The sequence below is a fragment of the Myotis lucifugus genome, unplaced genomic scaffold (assembly GCF_000147115.1).
Source record: "Myotis lucifugus unplaced genomic scaffold, Myoluc2.0 scaffold_104, whole genome shotgun sequence".
In the NCBI taxonomy this organism is placed as follows: Eukaryota; Metazoa; Chordata; class Mammalia; order Chiroptera; family Vespertilionidae; genus Myotis; species Myotis lucifugus.
Window position 1 is genome coordinate 3,538,381 of NW_005871152.1, and position 11,770 is coordinate 3,550,150.

An 11,770-nucleotide genomic window follows, 5' to 3' on the forward strand; every position below is an offset into this window, starting at 1 on the left:
GTGGAATTGATTGGCTCTCCAGCCCCTCTTTCCTCCCAGGAGATGGGGTTGGGGTATGGGTTGGGGCTTCCAACCCTCTCATCACAAGGTTGGTTTCTGGGTCACTAGTTCCCATCTTTTGGTTACCAAGGGGCATTCTGAAAGTCACCTCATTAATATAACAAAAAAGACCTGTGTAGCTCACAGCTCTTAGGAATTCCCAAGGGTTTTAGGAGCTCTGTGCCAGAAACAGGGATGAAGACCCAAAATATTTTTATTATACATCACAATATCGCATAAAAATACCATTTTTATTTTTAAATTCTTTATTAAGGAATTACAAATGTGTCCTCATCCCCTCCTCATTAACCCCTCCCCCCCCACTCATGCTTTCATCCCCCTGTTGTCCATGTCCATTGGTTTGGCTTATATGCATGCCAAGACGAAATACGCACTGGAGAAAAAACTCAAATGCCCCATTGTCTCCACAGCGCGAGTCACAGAGCAGAAGACAGAGCCCTATGGAAAAGCAGCAGCAGCGCCGCCACTCAGTAGACACGCTCGAACTCCGTCTGGTTGGGGTTGGTGGGATTGAGGCGTGGTGGCGCCAGGTACTGGAACATGGATGTCTGGTGGGTGGAGAGCATGCCCTTGAGGTCTGAGGGCATGGGGTCAGACCAGAAGAAGTCATGGTTGAGGGCATCGTCGCTGTCGATGCGCTGCGCAGGGTCCAGCACCAGCAACTTGTCGATGAGGTCCAGTGCATAGGGGTCGCGCACATAGGCCTTCAGCCGATCCTCCACCTTCCGCTTCTGGCCCTTCACTAGCTCCAGTTTCTCAAACAGCTCGTACTTGTGCACATTTGGCCACACCTCAGGGGTGATGGAGCCACAGAGCTGGCTGATGAGGGCAAGCTGGTGCTGCTCCGTGTTGCCCTGCATGATAGGGCTGCGGGTCCACATCTCCGCCATGATGCATCCAGCCCCCCACAGGTCAATGGCGGGGCCGTAGTCCCGCACCCCGAGCAATAGCTCTGGGGGCCGGTACCAGAGTGTCACCACACGGTTGGTATAGCGGTTGGGCTGGCTGTTCTTGGCCAGACTGAAGGCCCTGGCCAGCCCAAAGTCTGCCAGTTTCAGGACCCCGTCTCGGGTGATGAGCACGTTAGCTGGCTTCAAGTCCCTGTGCAGGATCTTGTTCCTATGGATGTAGTAGAGGCCATTGAGCAGCATCTGCATGACTTTCTTGATCTCAGACAGTGTGAACCTGACTAACACGTTGCTCAGCAGCCCAGCAAGGTCATGCTGGCAGAAGTCTAACACCAGGTATATACTGCCTTTGCGGCGGTTATAGGGGGAAGCTTTGGCTCGACAGATCTCAATCAAGTTGACCACATTCTCATGTTTTAGAAGCTGGAGGATCTTGATTTCCCGCAAGGCCGTGATGGGGAACCCCTCCTTCTTGTTCTCCAGCAGGACTTTCTTCAGAGCCACCTTTTGGCCGGTCAGGCGATGCTTTGCCTTAAACACCTCCCCAAAAGTGCCTTGGCCGATCTTAGTGAGCACCTCATATTTGTTCACCTCATCACAAATAGGGGCACTCCACGGAGTCCTATTGCTTTGCCATGGCCGCCTCCGCCTCCAACTCGCCATGGGCACCTCCAACGCGCCACCGCTGCCTCCAAGGCTCCCCAAGCCGCTGCCGCCGCTGCAGCCACAGCCGCCACCGCCACCGCCGCTCTTGCTCCGGGTCTCGCCTCCGTGCTCCAGGCCAAAAGTATTGACTTTTAAACTGTGTTTTTCAGCCTGGCAGGTGTGGCTCAGGGTTGAGCATCGATCCATCATCCAGGAGGTCTCCAGATGAACTCCCCAGATTTTGAATTCGATTCCCTGTAAGGGGCACGCAGGGGCCAAAATCCCAATTCCAGGTGAAGGTAATGCAGGATCCAGGGAGACAGTATCCGCTCCAGAGCTGGCCTTCAAATGCAGCCTACATCCTCTTGGGCCTGGCTTTATACCCGGGCCATAGTAATCTCCTCATTGCCCATCCAATGGGATCTTGGGAGGAGGCCTCCTTAATCCTTTCACTTTGAGTAGGCCACCTTTTAAATCAAAGTAAAAACGAAACTCCAATCGTTAAGCAGATTAGGATGTTAAAAATAAAGGAGTGTGCTAAAAATAAGGAGTGAGTAAGTGAAACCACACAAATATTCAAAAAGAGAACCCACCCTAGACTAGCAGTAATTAATATCATTTTCTCAGAACCTGATAGACAACCAATCAGAGAAGAAAGTTAAATGCGATGAAAGTTTGAATAACTGCAACAACTTTGATCACGTAACCTGCAACCACAAAACAAATGGAAAATGCTCTTAAATACGTATGAAACATTTACAAAATCTTATCAATATAAGACCACAAAATAAAGATCAATAACAATTCCACAGAATTAACATAGTGAGAACCCTCTTGATCACAATCTAATAAAATTGAAAGGCAGCGATGAAAGGTCTCCCTCCGGCCCCGTCCAGACTGCCTGGCTAAGTCACCATTTTCCTGACATCTATTCTCATTATTTTTTGCTCGGTGACTAATTTTAGGTGCATTCTTCGAAACTGTCAAAGCACTCTTATTTTGATAGCTTGTGATTAATTTTGAACGCCTTTGGGTTTTCCACCTCAACCTTTATTGGTAAAAAAACAACAACAAAACACACAAAAAAACAAAACAAAACAAAAAACAAAACCAAAAAAAACCCCACAGCCAGTCATTGTTGGGTCATGACGTGCAGTGTGACGAAATTTACATTTGTGGTTGTGGTTTTAAGTAAGGTTCACTTACTTTAAAAGAAGGACAACCTTCTGCTCAAGTTCTGCAGATGTTTGGGTTTTCCTAGTTTTGGGCAATTTTTGGTTGCCATTATTTACTTTTTGTCTTTACTTAAGGAATTCTTGTTGGGGTGACAATCCCTGGGTCCTGAAGGGACATAAACTCCCTTTCTGGCTTTCAGACAGGCTGGACATAAGTCATTTTCTCAGATTTTCTATTTTTCAGGTAGGAAATTAAAGATGAGAGTGGGAGAGAGAGTGGAAGAGAGAGAGAGAGAGAGAGAGAGAGAGAGATATGTTAATTGAATTTCTGATCTGGTATCTTCTTATTTAAAAACATTTTTAAGAGAAAATAATAAAGTCAACAATAAAAACTGAACCAACCATATTTATTTGAAAATTAATATATATAATACCTGTAGTAATATATATATATTTAAAAATCTATTGATGTTTATTTTTATTTCAGGATATTAGTAAAAACAAAACAAAACAGAATTATGCAAAAGAAAAGGAAAGATATGATTGAATGATAAAATGGGAATCAAGACCCTGGCTGGTTTGGTTCAGTGAGTAGAGCGTCAACCTGCGGACTGAAGGGTCCCAGGTTCCATTCCAGCCAGGGGCATGTGCCTCGGTTGGGGGCTCGAACCCCAGCGGGGAGGCGGTCCATCAGTGATTCTCATCATTAATGTTTCTAATTCTCAGTCCCTGGATATTGAGCCAAAGCTTTACTCCTGTCCACTCGGATGGCATTCCCAGTGCCCAGGTGGGGATAAGACGAAATACGCACTGGAGAAAAAACTCAAATGCCCCATTGTCTCCACAGTGTGAGTCACAGAGCAGAAGACAGAGCCCTCAGGAAAAGCAGCAGCACCGCCACTCAGAAGACACGCTCGAACTCTGTCTGGTTGGTATTGGTGGGATTGCGGCTCTGGTGAGTGGAAGGCTGGGTGATCTTGCTGCCCTTCCGGCGTGGTGGCGCCAGGTACTGGAACATGGCTGTCTGGTGGGTGGAGAGCATGCCCTTGAGGAGTGGGCCAAAGCCAGCAGGTCGTTATCTCCCAAGGGTTTCCAGACTGTGAGAGGGCACAAGTGGGGCTGAGGGACACCCGCCCCCGCCAGTGCACAAATTTTTGTGCACCGGGCCTCTAGTTTAAATATAGAAGCCCAAACCATAATACTCTTTGAAGAAAACATAAGGCTAAAATGTCCATGACCTTGGATTTGGCGATGGATTCTTAGATATAACACCAAAAGCATGAGCACAAAAGAAAAAATGGTATATTGGACTTCATCAAAATTTTAAACTTTTTGCATCAAAGGCATTATCAAGAAAGTGAAAAGATAACCCACTGAATGGGAGAAAATATTTGCAAATTATATATCTGATAAGGGTTTACTATCCAGAATATATAAATTCAGTAACAAAATAACCCAAATTTAAAAATTGGCAAATGTTTTGAATAGATACTTCTCCAAAGGAGATATACAAATGCCAATAAGCATGTGGAAAGATGCTCACCATTATTAAGAATTAGAGAAATACAAATAAAAACCACAATGGGATACCACTTTACACCTACTAGGATGCCTGTAATCAGAAGTAACTAGTGTTGATGAGGATGTGGAGAAATTGGAAGGTTCATGCATTGCTTGCGGGAATGTAAAATCGTGCAGCCACTGTGAAAAACAATTTGATGATTCCTTCAAAAAGCTAAGCATATAATCATCATATGGCCCAGCAATTCTGCTCCTCGGCATATACCAGAAAGAATTGAAAACAGGAGTCAAACAAGGACTTGTATCCCAATGTTCATAGCAGCATTGTCCACAATAGCCAAAGGGCAGGAAAAAAACTCACATGTTCATCAACAGATGAATGGATACATAAAATGTGGCCCATACATAAAGTGGAATATTATTCAGCCATAACAAGGAATGAAGTTCTGATCCATGCTACAATATGAATAAACCTTGAAAAACATTATCCTAAGTGAAAGAAGCCAGACACAAAAGGACAAGTAGTGTTTGATTTTGTTTATAGAGACAGGAAGTAGATTAGAGGTTAACAAGGGGCTACAGGGAGAGGGAATGGCAAGTTATTGCTTCATGGGTGCAGAGTTTCTATTTGGGGTGATTAAAAAGTTTTAGAAACACATAATGGGGATAGTTGTACAACACTGTGAATATAACTAATACCACTGAATTATACACTCAAAATGGCTAAAATCACAAATTTTGTTACATATATTTTACCACAATAAAAATTATCAAAACCCCTCCCACAAAACACATATACCAGATATAAAATATACAGTGTTGGGCTGCATCTGGTGTATGCAGGTTCTCTCGACACAATTGTGATCAACTCTTCCCATCTACTCGTTCAGTGATGTTGGTAGCTTGAAATTGGCCAAGGTGGGAGTATTTTTATTATGCAACTTCACAAATGCTACAAAACAGAGCTTCACCTCAGTCCTCTCGAACCAGTTAAGTATTTACCTGCATACCACTAAATATATGTATATAAAAAAGATAGAAAACTGTCTGGAAGGATAGATGCCAAACTGTGATTACCTCTAGGGAGAAGAATATTGTAGCCAGAATACAACAGAAAACTTACACTTTTTATCATATACATTTCTACATTTTTACAGTGAGCACAGAGACATATATTTCTTATAGTTTTTTTTTAATGGACAGGAAAATCTGCATATGATGGGATTGTAGTGTGATGGCTTTTCTCTAGAGAGGGTCAAAGCTAATCACATATACTGTCTGAAATGGCCCGTGAAGAGGCTGAAGGCCAAACCTGGGACCTGGATTCTGTTTCCTCAGAAATATGCTTTGCTTCTTGCCCAACTAAATGGAGCTTTTCTTGTCTCTTTGTAGGTTACCCCACAGCCTACCCAGCAGCAGCCCCTGCCTACAACCCCAGCCTGTACCCCACCAATAGCCCCAGTTACGCTACAGGTAAGGAGAAAGTAGAGATAATAGTGGTGAGTGGGATAGGAGGTGGGAACTATTGAGAAAAACAGACCCACCTGCTGGCTTTTCCCTGTTCTTAATCACTCTGAGCTCAGCCTGTATAAGTATGATTCTCCTGGGAGTTCCCTCTGGGAACTGGGCAGTTCAGCCTTAGGGTGGGGGCAGGAGTAGAATCTCCTCCATTCTACTTGGGGCTTAAGATTGACCCATTTCTCCTCTGTCGGAATATCTGAGACATGCATCCTCCTCACAGAACCTTGTCTGCTCTCCCAAACAACGTCCAAATCAAACCTAAGCTCAGTTGCCTCTGAGCAAAAGGAAAGGCCTTTCCAGGCAGAAAGGAGCAGAAGCAGGAAGTCACAGAGGCACTAGCTGGGTAGGTTATTGCAAGGTTACCTTACCTTAGGGGACAGAGAGGCCCATCAGGCAGATCACCAAACTGAGGCTCATCAGGCCAGTCCTGACTGACGGCTTGGCTTCCATTTCTGGGAGAGTGTCATTAAGTCTTGGTTTGGTGAGGTGATGCCTAGCATGAGCGACTCCACTTTGGCCCTGTTTTCTTGTTTTTAACAGCTATGTGTCTTTTATATCATTCTGAATTGTGAAAAAGCATTGTAAGGATTTTACCTGTCTTTATTTTGCAAATACACACTGGGAATAACAACTTTAATCAAACATAAGTAAGAGATTGTCCCCCCAACGCCGAGGATGCGGGTCATGAAGTCCCCCACCCTCCTCCTGCTGCTCTCGGGGGCGCTGGTCCTGACCCCCACATGGGCCGGCCCCACTCCCTGGGGTATTTCTACACCGTCGTGTCCCCGCCCGGCCGCGGGGAGCCCGGGTACCTCGCCGTTGGCTGCATGGACTACAGGCAGTGCCTGCGGTTCGAGTCCGAGGACGGAGCCGTGGGCTGTGGATGCCGCAGCCGTGTGTGGAGCGGGAGGACCCGCAGTTTTGGGACAGAGAACCGGGGAAGTTCAAGGGATCCGCAGCGAATTATCGAGTGAGCTTGGACACCCTGCAACCAGAGCGAGAACAGGTCTCACACCTACCAGGTCATGTATGGCTGCGACGTGGGACCGACGGACGCCTCCCACGCGGTATGGACAATACGGAGGATACGCCTACGATGGCGCCGGCTACAGCGCCCTGAACCAGAACCTGACCTCCTGGACCGCGGCCCACATGGCGGCTCACATCACCTGTGACGCTGAGCATCCCAAGAGCTACCTGAAGGGCTCCCGCATGGAGTGGCTCCGCGTTTACCTGGAAAAAGGGAAGGAGACCCTGCAGCGCGCAGACACTCCAAAGGCACACGGGACCCACCGCCCCATCTCTGACCTTGAGGTCACCCTGAGGTGCTGGGCGCTGGGCTTCTACCCTGCGGATATCGCCCTGACCTGGCAGCGTGACAGGGAGGACAAGACCCAGGACATGGAGCTGGTGGAGTCCAGGCCTGCGGGAGATGGGACCTTCCAGAAGTGGGCGGCCGCGGCCGTGGGGATACCCCCCGGAGAGGAGCAGAGATACACGTGCCATGTGCAGCACGAGGGGCTGCCCGATCCCCTGACCCTGAGACGGGAGCCGCCTTCTTAGACCTTCTTCATCATCATGGGCATCGCCTGGGGGCCTGGAGCTGGGATGTGGGGGAGGAGACGCTCAGGTGGGAAAAGAGGAAGCTCTGCTCAGGCTGCCAGCAGTGACGGTGCCCAGGGCTTCTAAAGAGGCCCCGGGTCCGTTCCCAGTCAGGGCACATGTCTGGATTGTGGGCTCCATCCCCAGTGGGATCAGGTATCCGATCTATGTTTCTCTAAAATGGGCGTTTCTATCTCTCTAGACTTCTCCCTTTCTCTCTCTAAAATCAATAAAAACATAGTTTTATTTATTTATTGTTTTAATATGTTTTTATTGATTTCAGAGAGGAAGGGAGAGGGAAAGAGAGATTGAAACATCAATAAGAGAGAATCATTGACCGGCTGCCTCCTGCATGCCCCTTCCTGGGGATCAAGCCCTGACTGGGGATCAAACCACCACTTGCAAGTTGTGGACGAAAGGAGCCACATGCTAACCTGACAAGCTCAGGGGAGGCCTGCGTGGCAGTCTTGCAAACTCAGATACCTAAAATAACCACAAAAGGAGGTCTGAAAATTAAATATTTAACTACAAACAGGTTATAGTGGGTAGTCATGTCCTAAGCGGATATTTTCCCTGACAAAGATCAACTTTGGTCCTTACTGAGCCCATTTGCCTTTTTGCCTCTAAGATAACATATCTGCGAGATGTCTGGGTAATTTGTAACTTCCTTTTTACCCCCAGGCCCCTCAGGGCACAACAAATGGCACCAGGACATTCCCTCATTGTTATTGTTATTGTTATGAAGTTAATTGTCAACTGTTAATTATGTTAAGCTATCCTGTACCCATCTGTGTAAGAGAAGCACATGTCCATCATTTCACTTTTTATCCTATCCCAGGGGTTTCCCCGCTTTGCTTAATCCCACCTCCTTAATCTATCACCAATGAATTTCATGTAACCCACCTACATCCCTTTCCTTTGATTGCAATGTATAAATACAGATGTAACCCTCCATTCTCCGGGGCATTATCTCAATTCATTGAGGTTCTGCTTCCCGGCATATGTCGACAGTTTGGCTCAAATAACCTCACAAAAATTCTGTACAGGTTTCAATGGTTTTTTTACATTAACAAAGTTCATGGGTAGGTGCTCAAACAGTGAACTGTGAGGGTGGGGCAAAAAAGCATATTATTTAAAAAATTATGAACATCCCTAAGGCAGTACTGACTGACAGACTCATTGGGTAAGGGACTAGTTTCAGGTATGAGCAGAGGCCTGAGCAGTGACCTGGGAGTAGGTGAGTCAGAGCTGCAGGAGAGAGAAAGCTCCTGGGCTCAGATGTAGCTTTTAGCATGTGCAGTGACTCAGAGGCTAGGTTCTCAGAATCACCTAATGCTGCCCCCATATAATTGTGGAGGCTAGAGGCTGATGACAAAAATTTCACTTCCAGGGCTGAAAATCTTTTTTGTAAGTAAGGTTTTATTAGTTAAAATGCTCACCAAAAGCAAGTCCCGTCTTGAGGCATGGAGTCCAACCCTCCAGCAGCATGGTAGAAAAGACTACATGCCCATTGTCCCAGAGTATTGCAAGCTTTTTATACATCAAATGGGGGGGGGGGCAGGAGACAAAAAGAGTTAATCTAAAAGAAATTTACATGACCTATAGGCAAAAGGGTGAGAGAAGGAGGAGGCCAGCTCTGGGATAGGAGCAGAATTTGAATGAAGAAAGGTGTGCTCCTGGAGACTGGCTGTGGGCAGTGGTCCAGAATGCCCACGTGTAAACAAGCAGAGGCTCCTGGAGTTAGATGTGTCTATCTCTAATCCCTATTCCGTTCTCTCTGTATAAAATCGATACAAACACATTATTTAAAAAATTACAAACATCCCCGAGGCAGTACTGGCTGACAGACTCATTGGGTAAAGTTCTAGTTCCAGCCTGAGCAGAGGCCTGGGCTGTGTGTAGGTGTGTCAGAGCTGCCGAGTAAGAGAAGCTGCTGGGCTCAGTTGTGGCTGCAGCATGTCCAGTGGGAACCAGGGTCCAGTGGAAACCAGGGTCTTAGGAATCTGCAGAACGAGTCATCTGGAAATTAATACATACTTCCAAAGACTTCCACAGGAATGTGAGCTCTCCTTTGGTAGTTGGCTCCAAGCCATTAAGAGACTAACAGTTCTATCTATCTATCTATCTATCTATCTATCTATCTATCTATCTATGTATCATCTATCTCCTGCTGTAATTTAGTTTAGAACACCTGAGAATGTTCTCCTTATCAAGGCACACTATGGCAGGGGAGGGATCCTGAAGGTGATTTCAAAACCAGCCGTGTCCATGGCATCTAGGAGTGGGCTGAGAATGCCTGAGAGGTACCACAGCATTCTAGGGAAGCTGTACCAACAGGGAGGTCCATTTGGCTAGCAACTGGGAGCCCGGCTTGTCATAGTAGTAGAAACATCTGGCAGCTTAAGAAATGCGTCTTTTCTAGGAGATAAAGCATCTTGACTGTGGACAGGGCCAGCGCAGATTGCTGCTTGGCTGGGAGGTGCTGTGATAAAATTCTCCTACTGAGGAAACCAGGTTTTTGGCAGCCCCTGTGCCTCTGAGCTCAGGCCAAGAGCAGCCCCTGTTCCAGGCTGGTGTCCCCCATGCAAGTTGCTTAGGCCAAGAGAAAAACCGGGGATGGGTGAGGACCTGTCCCTCCTCCCATCATGCTGGGAACCTAGAAAGATACTGGTAGGGTGCACCTCTCCCCCACCTCATCCCTGTCCTATGGTAAGGGGAGACGCTCTGGACATTCTCCAGAGCCAGGGAACCAGGGAGGCAGCCTCAGTGCCTTCCTGGACATGGAGCCAAAGCTTTACTCCAGTCCACTGGGATGGCATTCCCAGTGCCCAGGTGGGGATAAGACGAAATATGCACTGGAGAAAAAACTCAAATGCCCCATTGTCTCCACAGCGCGAGTCACAGAGCTGAAGACAGAGCCCTATGGAAAAGCAGCAGCAGCGCCGCCACTCAGTAGACACGCTCGAACTCCGTCTGGTTGGGGTTGGTGGGATTGCGGCTCTGGTGAGTGGAAGGCTGGGTGATCTGGCAGCCCTTGACGCGTGGTGGCACCAGGTACTGGAACATGGATGTCTGGTGGGTGGAGAGCATGCCGCTGAGGTCTGAGGGCATGGGGTCAGACCAGAAGAAGTCATGGTTGAGGGCATCGTCGCTGTCAATGCGCTGCGCAGGGTCCAGCACCAGCAACTTGTCGATGAGGTCCAGTGCATAGGGGTCACGCACATAGGCCTTCAGCCGATCCTTCACCTTCCGCTTCTGGCCCTTCACTAGCTCCAGTTTCTCAAACAGCTCGTACTTGTGCACATTTGGCCACACCTCAGGGGTGATGGAGCCACAGAGCTGGCTGATGAGGGCAAGCTGGTGCTGCTCCGTGTTGCCCTGCATGATAGGGCTGCGGGTCCACATCTCCGCCATGATGCATCCAGCCCCCCACAGGTCAATGGGGGGGCCGTAGTCCCGCACCCCGAGCAATAGCTCCGGGGGCCGGTACCAGAGTGTCACCACACGGTTGGTATAGCGGTTGGGCTGGCTGTTCTTGGCCAGACTGAAGGCCCTGGCCAGCCCAAAGTCTGCCAGTTTCAGGACCCCGTCTCGGGTGATGAGCACGTTAGCTGGCTTCAAGTCCCTGTGCAGGATCTTGTTCCTATGGATGTAGTACAGGCCATTGAGCAGCATCTGCATGACCTTCTTGATCTCAGACAGTGTGAACCTGACTAACACGTTGCTCAGCAGCCCAGCAAGGTCATGCTGGCAGAAGTCCAACACCAGGTATATACTGCCTTTGCGGCGGTTATAGGGGGAAGCTTTGGCTCGACAGATCTCAATCAAGTCGATCACATTCTCATGTTTTAGAAGCTGGAGGATCTTGATTTCCCGCAAGGCCGTGATGGGGAACCCCTCCTTCTCGTTCTCCAACAGGACTTTCTTCAGAGCCACCTGTTGGCCGGTCAGGCGATGCTTTGCCTTAAACACCTCCCCAAAAGTGCCGTGGCTAATCTTAGTGAGCACCTCATATTTGGTCACCTCATCACAAAAGGGGTACTCCACGGAGTCATACTGCTTTGCCATGGCCGCCTCCAACGCGCCACCACCGCCTCCGCTCCAGCTCCGGGTCCCGCCTCAGTGTTCCAGGCCAAAAGTTTTTACTTTTAAACTGAGTTTTTCAGCCTGGAGATGTGGCTCAGGAGCAGATGCCTTGGCGGGGGGGGGGGGGGGGGGGGGGGGGGCAAGGGCTTCCCCCCTCCAGGCATGGGGAGCCCCCCCGTGGGGGGGTAAAAACCCCTGAGGGTTCCCCCGGGAAAAAGGGTGGAGGGGCTGGGGGGCCCCCCCCCCCCCCGG

At 48.5% G+C, this 11,770-nt stretch overlaps 3 pseudogenes; 1 reads left to right on the forward strand and 2 right to left on the reverse strand.

Moving 5' to 3' along the window:
* Positions 1–527: 527 nt before the first annotated feature.
* LOC102427860 lies at positions 528–1,605 on the reverse strand (annotated as a pseudogene).
* A 4,889-nt stretch (positions 1,606–6,494) lies between these two features.
* LOC102428181 lies at positions 6,495–7,424 on the forward strand (annotated as a pseudogene).
* Positions 7,425–10,381: 2,957 nt separating this feature from the next.
* LOC102419214 lies at positions 10,382–11,500 on the reverse strand (annotated as a pseudogene).
* Positions 11,501–11,770: the final 270 nt, after the last annotated feature.